We start from the raw sequence: 14300 nt of genomic DNA, 5'->3' as shown, positions 1-14300 counted from the left end.
CCTCAAACAACTGCATATCACAGAAAATTTTTGACACTTAGGTTGGAAATGAAATATTCTCATAAACAATCTGGGTAAACTATTCCAAAACAGTTCATATGTAACAGCACTTAAAATTCAGGTCATGAGACACTGATCTCATACCAAGTTTACTAGTGTGTACTAGTAAACTAGAACACTAGTACTAGTGTAATTCCACTGACTTCGTGAAGATACATCAGAAAGAAGCAAATCGGATGTGGCTCGGAATTCAGCCTATGCAAGAAAATTTTGAAAGAAGCAACCTGAGCTTGCACAGGGAAATATCAATAAAGTAAGCTATGCAGGAAGTGATCTTCTGCAGACTCGGTTAAGGTTTCATGCCCTTTATAGTGCGTGTGTGTGAATGGATATTTTCCAGTTTCCAGAGCTGTATATAGTATATGAATCCCCATTATAATGGGATCGGTGCTTTGGATTTATTTATTTATTTATTTATTTATTTATTATTGTACTGGGTCATTATCATTATAACATCCTGTTTTAAAAATCACAGTTTTCATAACATTGGGAAAAAAAAAATGAAAATGTGTCCAGCTGCATTTATTTCAAAGCTCTTTTTTGCATCTCAAATTGATAGTCTATATAATTTCCCTAATACAAATGAAAGCACAACATTATTGCTATTTTGTAAGTATAAATTTCAATGAAAAGATTAAGATTATAGGATTCTGAAACTTTTAGAGGATCTTAAATACCAGCTATAGGGAGAAAAGTCTAAGGTAGTACTTCCTTTCTAGAAATTAAAAAAGGTTTCTAAAACTAGGTCATGTAATAAGCCAAATATGACTGAGATAAGAAAGGAATTATACAGCTGAGAGTGTTTCTTCACCAGTGCTGCTTAATAACAGTGTTTAAAAAGTGTCATCAATACCGTTTTCAGAGAAGGGCCATTTCTGCCAAGCTCTGAATTTTCCCCAGCTGGCTGCGTGCTCCAGCTGCCTGCAAAGGTCTGTGTTGTGGTGTGATACTCCTCTATGTGCTCACCTCCCTGGGGTCGGCAGCAGATGAGTCTGCTCAGAAATAACCTTTCCAGAACTGGCCGGGTCAAATGCCAGCCAGCCCCAACCCTGCAGCTCCCTGTGCTCGAGTCCTCTCAGTTTTGACTTCAACAGAAAGGAACAGATTTACAAGAGGTGTTCAGTGCACACTAATGTTTAAATCCAAGATGAAAAGGCTGTGCCAAAAGCCTAAATTAAAATTAAGTGATGGAAAAAATGTTTAATTCTTCCTTTTGGGGACACACTCCTGCTCCTTTCATGAGGTTTAGGGACAATTTACAGCAACTTGTAATATATACGAAATAATTTGTTTTGCTGAGTCAGCTACGTGCCCACAATATGAATTCTGCCGTGACAGGAATACAGAAAACTGTATTTCAAAAATACAATGTTCAGCTAGTAACATGTAAGATTCAAGAGGAATTTGAGCCTTCATTCTTTCTCTCAGTTCTGTCTGAATCCTTCATTTTTTCATTATCTAAAACTGTAATGGTCTTATTTCTTGTCTATCCCTATTCAGGCACTGTGCACAAACTGAATTTCATCCATTTAACAGGTTGAGGATGTTCCCACTGTATTGTCAGTGTCATTATCAGCAATGATTCATGTGCTCAGATGCACATGTGGTGACATTGTCCAGAAACTTGTTCTCATTGGTGGAAAAAAATACATATTCATTTTGAATGTCTCCTGTTATCCTTTACCTTAGCTTTATTAAGGTTTGGTAATTACTCTGCTAACCTTTCCCAGTGTGTATGATCTCATCTCTTGTTATTAAGTGGTGGAATTACTATCCCTGCAGTTTGAAAAGACCTGAATATTCTTTCATTTGACAGATAGCTTACCAAAATCTGGCTAAGTCTTAACCATGAGGAGAAAAACCCACCCCAATATTGGCCCCAAGAACAATTCATACTACAGTTATCTCAATATCAGAATATCAGAAGCAAGAACCTTTAAGACAAATGGAAGCTGAAAACAATTGCTTTAATTTTAACTTATGGTTCTTAAATAACTGAGGAAGAGGGGCAGAGGAAGAAAGCATCAGGTTAACAAAGGAGATGCAGTAAGCCAACAGACCTTTCTGTATGTACAAGTAATTACTGCTGACAGAAAATTGAGGGGTTAGCTGAAGATCTGGGATTTTCATCGCCAGATATTTGAACAGTTAATTATTCATGAGTCAAACCTGAACAATCTTACTGAGAATGAGCAGTCTTCCCCAGAAAGTGACTTAGACTTACCACCTTTAAGACAAAGAAAGCTTATCGTCATTGAGTAAGAGTTCAGGATCTGGCCATAACTTGGGCCTGGATGGCAATTTAGAAGATTTCATCACTTTTAGCCCTGAGACAAGCTGTTGCCTAAGATCAGGTCTTGGCCTATTCAGCCACTGTTAAACATCATCTCCACATCCTTGGTTTAGGGTGTTCTTTTGCACCTACACACAAGGAGCATTGGTGTGATCTGATTGTGGATCTTGGGGAGATTTGTCATCCTTCCATTCTTTATTCTCCTTCCTCCTCCTGCTCCTTTCACAGTCTTCAAGCAGGCAGGGCTGGGAGGGGGACTGGAGGGTGGGGAGGGAGAAGGGTGATTCCCCACATACCTCCAGGAATGAACTGGGGAAGAGGACAAAGCAATGAGCTCAGTCTGCTGTGCTGTTCGTTTCAGTCCCGGCAACCCTGATTTTAGTACTGGTGACAAGATGCTCTTGCCAGCATATTGCTCACTCATTCCTGCTTTCCACCACGTTCAATCAATATGAGAAAGACCCCAGGTACAAATTCTCAATAATGTCTTCTACTTGCCAGTTATCTCTTTAAATAAATTGCTCACTCCAGACCTTATCTATCTTTACTACCTTTTTCAAATTGGAACTTCCATTGTGTTCAATGGGAACTTTGATTATGAAGAGAAGGGCTTAATTTGAAAAGGAAGGCAGATATGTGTTATTGTTCTCTGATCGTTGCTGTCACATTCTCTCTCAAACGCAGCACAGAGATTTCTTTCAAAAGTGTTTGAAGGTTTGGAGAAAAATGTTCTAGTCAATAGAATCACTTTCATTTTGTAAAAAATGCTCAGTACCAGCTATACATGAGAATAGAAAAAAAATATATTATAGCCTTTATGCTAAAATAAGCTAAATATGATTAACTGAATATTGAATGATTTAAAATATGCCAAGGAATTGACTGATTGGGAGAAAGACAAGAAAATAATTATGTAACTTTTTCTTAACTCTGCCTTTCAAAAAGCTAAACCAATGTGTTGCTATGTAAATAAAGTATGGCTGAGCCTGAAGCTGAGAAGCACAGCTAATTACATGATTTTCTAAGACAAGTCATGCTAATTTGTTCTAATGTTTGCATTTTCATTTTTATGAGATTCTCTTGTCTCCATGAAGTTTACAATTCTATTCTAAATTTAATGAAAAAACAGTTATGGTGACACTTGGCTTGTAACAACTGTACTATTCTATGACCTTGTGATTTAAAGTACATAGGATCTACATAGTAAGAAAGATATTTTAAATGGCAAGGAGCACTTCATAAAGTACCTCAACAGCATCTGCATAATAGAACATAGAATGACTGGACACACCACTCTTACATTAAAAAATGTGTGTTCATGTGGATGTCTGGATACATAAGAGGAAGCCAATAGCTATTAAATAGGAAGGTAAATTGTCCTTTATATACATATATGTACAGATTTGTGTTGATTTCTCCTCCTTTTTCCTCCAAAATGACCAGAAATACATTTTACCCCGGAGATCAATAAATTAAAATTCAAGTGCAGAAACAGAAATCATGAAGATATAAGTTCTTAGGCTTTTCTCCTTTACAAAGGTTTCTGATAGTGAGTTTTAAAGGTGAACTGGTTGGCAGAATGACGCCTACTGCTTTACAGTCATGAAGACCAAAACAAATGGTGTGTTAGGTGGATTCCTCCTGAGATTCAGTCAATCACTAGCTGCCAAGATCTAGGGTAAAAGGTCACACCTGAATGGCAGCACTGAAAAATGAGAAGCCCATTAAGCAGTCCAGGTTAGTTGAGAACAATATGCTGATATCAGAAAATAGTGTCTTAATCTTTGAGGGATGCTACAGCTTTGAGGTGAAGCATTTAATAAAAAATAAAACTAGTAAGCCCAAAAGTAATAATCAAGGAGAGCTGAGAGAAAAAATGACCATTAAATAAAGAGTCAGTATTTTCTCTGACTGATAGTTCTTTTTCAAATTCTTTTGATTGGACACAGCTTTTATTATTTTATACTTTGCCTGTTATCCCTGGGGTAAAAAAGAAAGTGCCACTCATAAAGTTAGGAAGTGCAACCTACTAATGAAATGTTTTTTCCTTTGCATAAAGAAGATTGTAATGAAAGCAGAAAACTAACCATTTCTCTTGGTGATTATTACTGCTTCAGAATATGGTAAGTGAATTGAATAGTATGTTGTGCATATTTAACATTTAAACTGATCTTCTTCATCAAGAGGCACAGAACATTTAAGTATCCAAAGCTGTACACTTGAATAATTATTTAATAGCCATAAAAAATGGTTCAGCCAAGTGGTAATTATCTGCAGAACAAATTATTTTTAGGAGACTGAATGCTTGCTATACTAGATTGTTAAATGTCTTCAATTATGCTTACAATAAGTTTTAATGGAAATGTTTTATGGGAATTTTTGACGGTTCTAACTTTGCTTGACATTTTTAGTATGACTTTTGGATTTGTCAGTCACTTTTCTGGTATTCAGAAATGTTTCCTGCCTTACCCTTGCTGGTCCCTCCATTCTTATACTTGCGCACACAATCATTTGTGTCCTTTAACTACTTGATTGTTTGCCGTTACAAGGCAAAATACATAGGCAAAGGAAATGATATGAGAAACAACATATTCACACCTTCATTTTCCTCCTCAGTTCCTAAAGATATTACTAGACAGCTAGCACCTCATGGACAAGAGGTATGTTAAAAATCAAGGGTGAAAGGAAGAATCCTTCAATGCATGTAGACTGGTTTGGCTCCATCTAGGTTAGTGGACGTATTGCAGATTTGCATCAATATTCAAAAGTGTCTGGTCTGGAAACCCTTCAATGCCAGTCATTAAAAAATACTTGTGAATTACTGGCTTAAAGCAGTCACAAATTAAAAAAAAAAAAAAAGTAACGATAACATAGATTTGTATTGTTTTTTGTCATCAGGCACACCCATCAATATCCATAAGTGGCCTATCTAACAGGACACTGCTAAGGACAATCTCTGATCATTAAGGTCAATCTCCATTAAAGACAATCTCTAAATAATATGCAATATGAACTGCTCAATTCCCTCTTAAATTTAAATGTTATAGTGATCACAGCATCCAAGCTAGACATTTGTATGTAAGAAAACACCACTTCATTTCTCTTTGAATATTCTGTTTATGGATTGATTTCTAAGAGCTCTATAATTCTCAGGTTTATGCAGTTCACCTTGGAAATTACACTACATACAGTATATTTATTTATTTGTTTTACATTCCTTATTTATTTATTTATTTTCCTGGAAAGAGTGCTGTCAAATGAGCAAATGGATTATGGCTATCTGATTACAGCAGCTCCCATACCAGATATTGCCACCTCCTCTGATCCACTTATGGTTGTTTGCATGAGAGCTCCCTAAACCACTCCAGCTAAAGCAAGGCAAACTAAATTAAGTGGTTTAAAGGATAGCCTTTTACTAAGGTGGGCACTTTGGTTAGGTTCACAGAGCTTATTATCTGGTCAAGGGGACAAACACTAGGGAATGAATGACATGAATCGACATGACTAGACACTCTTTCATTCAAAACAGGGTGGCTTCATCCAGAGTGCCTTCAGGACATTTCCTGGCCCATGTACTCATCCATGAACCATGAGTGAATATTGTTGGTCAGATGTCTCACCAAAACTGTGCCAGAGGGAGTGCTAGCAATTAAACAGTACAGACAACTCCAGGACAATGCTTAAACCTGAGCCCTAGCCCTATTTAACTTAGTAATAGAGAGGTTTTGACTAGCACAGTGTGGGGAATAATCCCATGAACCAGTCAACTAAAACCAAGAGCCAGTATCTGTACCAGGACTAGGTTGAAGACAGGTGAGACGGAGGAGCAGAAAATTTCTCCTTTATTATAGAAATCTCCTCTTCCTTATTTTGAATCAATTCCCATATCCTCACCTCTTCCCATTCCTCTTCTAATGCTGAACATGCAGAGGATGACAGCCTGCTGCAGATACCCACTGTCTGATTAACTCCAGCAAGACAAACCAGTGTGCCTACAAATGCCAGTCTCAATTATTTGGAGACCTAGGAAACAATACAACCTTGCCACGTTTAACGTATATATGTAAATAATTGATAATAATAATAATAATAATAATAATAATAATAATAATGATAATAAAAGGGATAAAAAGAACCATGACTTTCCTCAATTAAATACTCAAAATAGGGAAAATGTCTTTTTTAAAGCTGCCTGTGTGATTTTATTCATTATGCTTAACAACATGATTAACAAGAAATATTTCTAATTTCTTTGCTTCTGGTGTTCCAGGGATATAAGATGAAACACATGTAATAGCGAGTACCTTTGGTGTGGAAACACTAGCTTAAGTTGCAAGGTATAGCATTAGGGTAGTAAGTAGCTTTTAATAATTTCATATTAAAATATAAACAGGAAGGTGCCCTGTTGTTCTCAACCTTAGTACAACATTTTTATGTTTGGTTTGGAGGTTGTTTTTTTCCTTTTTTTTTCTTCTTTTTTTTTTTTTTTAAGATAAAAGACATTTTAAAGAAGGTGGTATCTGGTGAATTTTATGCCATTATTTATCACTTTCAAAATGTAGGAGTCAAAGCCTGAAGTCACTATGAGGGAAAATGACACTATTATTTATCATTGACGGTAATAAGGTAACTAAGAAAATTCTGTTACTACATATTTTGGTATAAAACATAGATAAACATCATCATTCCTTAAAGCCTTGATTGAAGTCAAACCTTGCATGGACCACAAAGAAGGACCACTAATCCTCATGTTGTCCAGTCAAAGGTTAGTTATACCTGTGCTTTGTACAATAGCTGCCTTTTGTTCCAGATACAAATGCAGATACAGTTATGCCAAGGCCTATATTTTTTATCAATTCCAGCCACCTTGGTGAGCAGTTTCTTTTGAAGAGCATATGCTGAATCCACTTAGCATACTTTAAACATTTTCTTGCATTAACATTTTCTATATTTTCTAAATAGATAATTTATTACCTAGTTTTGTAGTCTAGTTATATTTCCTATGAATTTCATGCAGAAAAACAAACATCTCTGTTTATTATTTCCATCTCTCTGAGTGAACCTGGCTCAAAAATTGAAAGTCTTGCCAGTCATAAATTACTACACTTTCTCCAGCAAAATGCTACAGGACACTTTCTAAAGAAAATGTAAATTATCTACATTACTCTAATTCCGTCAGTCTTTATACACAAGCTAATGCAACATTATGGTTAATTAATGAAATTAAGGAAGGCCACCAGGCTATTAAGGGGCATAAGACATTTATAAGGAAAACTAGAAATGAAGATTAATTTTTTTCAGCATAAACATTCCCAAGTGTCAGGCTTTGTGTTTGGAAACACATCACTCAAGAGTTACGAAATGTGGAGGTGAAACAAGTCAAAAATACTCCCTAACTCCCTGTTATTCCAGTCATGTGCCAAGTACAAGTTGCCTTTTTTTTCTCCCTTGGTTGCATTGATCACCACTGAGAATTGTGTAGAGAAAACCAAGAGACTTTCTATTCTGTTAGGTGGTTTCTTGGTCTTAATTATAACCATATTTAATTGAGGTTATTGCCCAGACCTTATCAAATATTGTTGTTGGAGATGTAGCCTAGGTGATCAACTCCGGGGCAGACATTCTGCAGTGGAGTGGGGGATCGCAGTGTGCAGGGGGTTTCCTACACCAAGGAAAGAACTATCAGATTTTTAGCATGTACCACCGCAAACACTTCCATATATGGAATCCTGGCTGCTGATGTTTTAAATATCTTCCAGGTTGTAGTATTGCTCAGAAGCAGAAGTCAGTTACCAAATACCATAGAGGTTTTTAATATTATTACTTCTGTGTAATGGACATAAATCTCAGTTACAGACTGCTTTCCCATTAAGTGCATGGGTATTCTCTCACTACTGTAGTCTTCCTAGACACATCCTGAACAAAAGGCAGTCTAAAAAATATTTTTCACCATGACAAAACCATAGCCAGATATTTTGATTCAAAATCTTGCATTCATGGGTTGCTCTTCATAGTGCTGTTTTAAATAATACCTTCAATTTTTCTAGTCACATCCATCGATGCGTCTCTAATGGGCTATCTATCCTTAGCTGCTGAGGTGCATAATGTCCTTGTATATGCTGGTGTGAAAGGAATGGATAATGACATTTTCTTACTAAGATCCAGTGACAGGTTTTGACCAAAAAAAAGTTTTTCCAGGAATGAGTGAGGCTGTATACAAGGGATTTGTGTGATCACTTTTCTCGTGCTTGAGCTGTAAGTAGTGCATTTGAGGTTACTCCATGGTGTTCAACCATAGTAGGGGGTTTCCACCAGGCATCTTGGAAATTAGAAGTGAAGAAAGCTCCTAGGAGCTGGTTTCATGAGTGGTCTCAAAAGGTGCTTTGTCTCAACTCAGTCCTTGAAACTGTCCATTAAGAGTAATGTAAGATGATATCAGCATATGTAACTCTGGACAAAAAAGTCCATTGAATTTGTGATGAAGTTCATCATGAGATTAGAGAACAGCATAAAACTAATAATCTCATAAAATTTTAATCAAAATCTGTAGTGTTCATCTTAGATAGGACTTATTTAATTATTATAGACAAGGTTCTTTAATTATCATAGACAAAGTACTAATGCTATCCATGCAGCCATTTAGCACCTTGCAGTTTAAATAAATTCCCTCTAATGTTTACTTTCTAGAAGTTTCTAAACACTAATAGGTCAGATTTATTTATCATTTCCACTACAGAGAAAACAAAGAAAACCTGATGAACTCCACTTTCATTGGGACATGAAGCACAGCTTTCTGGAAGCTGACAGTTCAGATGAAAACCTGACAGGAGGTCAGCAACCCTTCACAAGCCTGTGGACACAGAGCGGTCAGAATAAACATAAACTTCATGGCTTGATAAGACAGGCTTTTCCCAGTGGCTAGGACTGTTAATAACTCCTGCTCATGCTGGTCTCCTTAAAGCTCTGGAGTGCTTGCCTATCATTTCAGTTGGAAGGAACTAAAAGGCATACATAAGCAACTATACATTACAAGAAGCACAGAATTAATTTCTCTGGGAAAAAAAAAAAAAAGTAAAAATTAAGATTTTTTCCCCTAGTCTGCTAAATGTAATCTAACAAGCTTCCACCCTTCCACACCTGCAGAGTTAACAGATTTTTGTACAATTTCTCTCTAACCTCAGGCAAGCTGTTTTGACTCAGAATACCAACAGTAAAGGCAAAAATGTATGTACTTGTTATTTGATAGAATAGCATCAATATTTTAGGTATTGTGTGAAAGGAGGATGTTTTGATATTAGAAACAATGAAAGAACCTAGTAAGGTGAGATTTTTTTATTATCATTTTATCCTTATATATTTATTGGCTTGGCATAACTCCCATTTATTGTAAGAACTGAAACTCAGCAAATTGTACTTTAAAGCATAGGCTTAATATAACCACTGTGATTTGTAAAATAACTTATCACAATGAAATCTTTTTCACCAAAAATGAACGAAGAAAGCAGTAGAGACAGCAGTTTCTAAATGGGTTGAGAATTGCTGGAAAGAAGACACAAATGAACAAAGAAAGTGAATTGGGTAACAGGATTTGAGAGAGGTGATGGAATGAAAGAGTAGAAAAATGACAACTTTAAATAAACTGATGAGATGAAAGATACTGGAGACCAAAAACAGGTTTTCAAGTTTCTGAATGCTCACAGCTGAAAGAGGACATGAGGGTGGGCTTACAGCTGCTTCTCTTCAAATTCTCTCAGGCCTCAGTTCATGAAAGACAAGAATAAAACTTTTTGAATGTGAAAGTGATAAAGAAAATCTTTTTGATAGATTTTTTAAAAACAAATTCCTGACCTTTCAAGATGTAGAATAAGTTTTCATACATGGAAATAGCCATGCATAAGAAGAAAAATATTTTCTTAAGAAAAGCTAAAAATATTTAAGTAGACAACCCAATAAATTAATGCCACAGAAAAGTAGTAATTTCTCCTATTCGTATGGATTTGCTCCTGTACTCAAAAGTTAAGTGGTTTGTAGTAAGTTACCATATTTTAAACTATGCTAGGTAATAGATTGTTTCATATGATTCCTTGATTTCACTAAGGTCTGCTAGCGTCTGTAGGATACTCAAGAGTGTAAAAGAATCATAGAATCATAGAATGGTTTGATTAGAAAGTTCCAACCACCCTGCCATGGGCAGGGAAACCTCCTACTAGACAAGGTTGCTCAAAGCCCCATCCAACCTGGTCTTAAACACTTCCAGAGATGGGGCGTGCATGACTTCTCAGAACAGCCTGTTCTAGTGCCTCACCACCCTCATAGTCGAGAATTTCTTCCTCATGTCTAATCTAAATCTCCCCTCTCTTAGTTTAAAACCATTACCCCTTGTCCTATCGCTATACTCCCTGACAAAGAGTCGCTCCCCAGCTTTTCTGTAGGTCCCCATTAGGTACTGGAAGGTCGCTATAAGGTGTCCCCGGAACCTTCTCTTCTCCAGTCTGAACAACTCCAACTCTCTCAGACTGTTCTCACAGGAGAAGGCTAGGATAGGGTTTCCAGCCCTCTAATCACCTTTGTGCTCCTCCTCAGGACTCATTCTAATAAGTCTGTATCCTTGACTTGTCCCCAGAGCTGAAGTCAGTACTCCAGGTATGGTCTTAAAAGAGCAGAGCAGAGGTGGAGAATTGTCTCCCTCAACCTGCTTGCCATGTTACTTTTGATGCAGTCCAGGATATGGTTGGCTTTCTGGGCTGCAAGCGCACATTGATGGCTCAAGCCAAGCTTCTTGTCAAACACTCCCAAGTCCTCCTCCTTAGAGGTACTCTCAATTCATTTTCTACCCATCCTGTATTTGTGCTTGGGATTGCCTCGAGTCGGGTGCAGGACCTTGTACTTGGCCTTGTTGAACTTTATGAGGTTATTTAGGTAGAAAATCAATGAAGTAACGATATTGGTAATCTCCCAGCAGAGAACTGACAGCACTGTCTAGTTATAATATCCAATTACAGGACAAGAAGCCCCAAATAACAGCCAAATCTGATGTCCAGCAAAAGAAAATCAATATCAGGGATTATAACTTTTTACCTATTTTTTCTATCATATCTTTACTTATGTTCTTGAGTTAGTATCACTGCTGCTCCATGCAGACAAATACTTACCAAGAGAAATACCACTTAATTGCATTTAAAAGGCTGGTTATTTTTTTAAGACTCTGTACTTCAAGATGTGAAAATATTTGCCAGATTTACTTTATTAGTTCATAAACATGACTACAGGCCCATGCAGATTTGGATTTTAAATTATTTTGGATCATGTAGAAGGACTGTGGATATACAGTTTGTACGTTCACAAGATATTGAGGGTTTCCTGTAGGGAAACTTAAACCAGTGGTCTGAAAGAACTTAGTTCATAAAAACTGCATTTTAAAATTTCATTTCAGAAGATTTACACTTTGTCTCCTATGAAACTAAGCACTACTAAAATTTTCAGTTTCAAAACTGCTCAGTCACTGAAAATAGAGCACAGGTTACTTACCAATTATAGGATCAATAAAATAATAATAATAATAATAATAATAATAATAATAATAATAATAATAATAATAATAATAAATAATAATAATAATGGAGCCGTGCTACCTTTAAGAAATATTAATACTTTTAGCAACACTTTCTACATGTATAGCACCATTTATAAGAAGATGCATATTGAACTCATCTGACATGATAGTAGGACTGCAGATGCATATAAGACTTTACAGGATGTGGCTTTCTTTATGTTTAGAGGAATATGGAACAATTTATTTCCCATTTGGTTTTATCCTTTCCTTAGCATTTGATTAAAAAAAGAAAAAAGGAAAAAAAAAAAAGTCCAACAGGTTCCATCAGATGTAGAAGCAAGTAATAAACTACATAAGAATGCATTATCTGTAATTGCCAAATGTTGAAAAAAAAAAAAAAAGGCAAAAATGAGACAATTCTTTATTTCTGGCTAATGTTTTTATCCATTTCTCTTTAATTCCTGATCCATGGGAAGAGATGGAATCAATTGCTTCCTTGCTGTGAGTCTTCTTTTGACTTTGGCAATATTCCTTAGAGGATTCTATCCAAGATTTTCTCTTGTGAATCCATGCTGAGTCTCCTGCATTTTTCATTAGTCTATGCAGGAGAGCCATGTCAAGAAAGACACATACCAGAAGTATAACTCAGGAATAAAATTAAAAATATCCACAAAATTTAGGAACAGACAATGGTGTATTGGGCTAAACTACAGCCTTACCAGAAGCTGTACCAGAAGTGTAGCTATACTAGAAAGAGAATCTTGAAAGAAAATTTGAGTTTTATTCCTTCTCAGTGAAAGTACTATGCTGCCAACTTAAAAATATTGAGGGTGGGAGATACAATGAAAAAGGCCATGTCCATATTTACTCTTCCTTCTGTACCTCTTCCCACTCAATAGTGGAAGGATAGTAGCCATTGCTTGCTCAGATACCTTAAGGTCCACAGGGAAAGGCATTATTGTTCCTTTTATGGCTATGAGAGAGTATAATACTAGTGTGTATGATGCTATTTTAATTATTTCTATGCATAGACTGAAAACACATTTAGCAGTGAAGGTTAGGAAGTCAATGATGAAGTTAGAATTTTGGTTGTAACTTCTTTAATTTGCCTGCTCTGACCAGATGTCATTTGTTAAATGAAGGACATAGAAAAAGTCTTTCTCTTACCATGCACTATTGGTGATAAAGCAGCAAAGAGATCTCTCAAAGATCTTCACTGAAGGATTATGCACCCAGTATCAACATGAAGCTTTTGTCTCCTTTAGACAATATTATCCAATAATAATCCTCAAAATAATCCTCAGTGTTTCACTCTCATGAATATCCAAAGCATGGAGAAAATATTAACTTATGAGAAATCATAAGAAACCAACATAGAGGACTCTCCCCTGTCTTTGAAGTTTCACAAATGACTCAGATCTGTGGTAAATGCTCAGATTTCTATCCATCTGCCTAACCATGAGACTGCTCTTTTTTCTCCTTTTCGTGCATTGTAACTTAAACCTGGGTTATTCTGCAAATGGCTCTGTAGAGGAATGCAGAAAACTGCCTCCACACAAGAGCTGTCTCTGTACCAGGAACTGGAACATGATGATGTATTCCTGTATCTGTGCATTTAACCCCTATTGAAAAGCAAAGTATATTAGCTTGGACACAGTGATGTACTAGTATCAACCACGACCACTTTCAATCAGGTCAGCCCAGGTCACAGGTAGAGAAAAAATGTGCATGCAGACATGCTTGTAAACACACATAAAGATACAGAGTTCTTTTCCAGAGGCTGAAGTTAAAAAGGGCATTCCTGTTTCTAGCATGCAAATTGACAAAAATGTGCTGAGACTGTTGAAGGCAGTTCTGAACCAATTTATGAGTTTCCCACCTTCCCACTTCAGATTGCACAAGATGTTACACTACAGCTGCATTTCCCATATTGGCCAGTGTGAATGCTCCTGATACATTTAGAAAGAGATAAGGTGTTTCAGCACACTGAGTTTTGCATTAAATATGGTATTATCCCTCTAAGGAATACATCTGATTGCATCTTTGAATGGCCACAGGCTCTCTGCTTGAGGAACTTTATCTGGCAGACTCTTCCACTACAGGATCAATGGGAGGTGCAGTGTCTTCTTCTATTTCTGTTCCAATAAGATCTCATCAGCCTTTCTTTATGCTTTATTCTGCTATTCTGTGCTATTCTGTACTAAAAGCAAGTACTCTTGTTTGTAATGCATAAGCACATTTGTGTAATCCTGTCAACCAGAAAATCAAAGATGGTTAGTGAGGACAATGAAAGGGATCTGCTGGAGCAAAATATTCCATCGTATTAATAGCTACTCAGGAACCAGCTGCTGAGATTGCAAGTTAAATAGGAAAACACTGCATTCACATTTCCCT

The 14300-nt window shown here is 36.5% G+C and overlaps 1 protein-coding gene and 1 long non-coding RNA gene across 2 annotated transcripts in view; both read left to right on the top strand.

The window, feature by feature from the left end:
* The window catches only part of LOC310884673, a 31243-nt gene extending 25420 nt beyond the window's left edge, over window positions 1-5823 (top strand). The window contains exon 5 of the long non-coding RNA XR_014574323.1: window positions 4413-5823. This is a non-coding gene — a long non-coding RNA (uncharacterized lncRNA). The remainder of the gene's footprint in view (window positions 1-4412) is intronic.
* Window positions 1-14300, top strand: part of LOC310892852 (uncharacterized protein) — a 228173-nt gene that overhangs the window by 107866 nt on the left and 106007 nt on the right. The gene's annotated exons all lie outside the window — the stretch shown is intronic.

This window comes from Anser anser, assembly GCF_964211835.1.
Source record: "Anser anser genome assembly, chromosome: 1".
In the NCBI taxonomy this organism is placed as follows: Eukaryota; Metazoa; Chordata; class Aves; order Anseriformes; family Anatidae; genus Anser; species Anser anser.
Note: the sequence above shows the minus strand (reverse complement) of the source record. Positions and strands in the feature narration are given on the sequence as shown.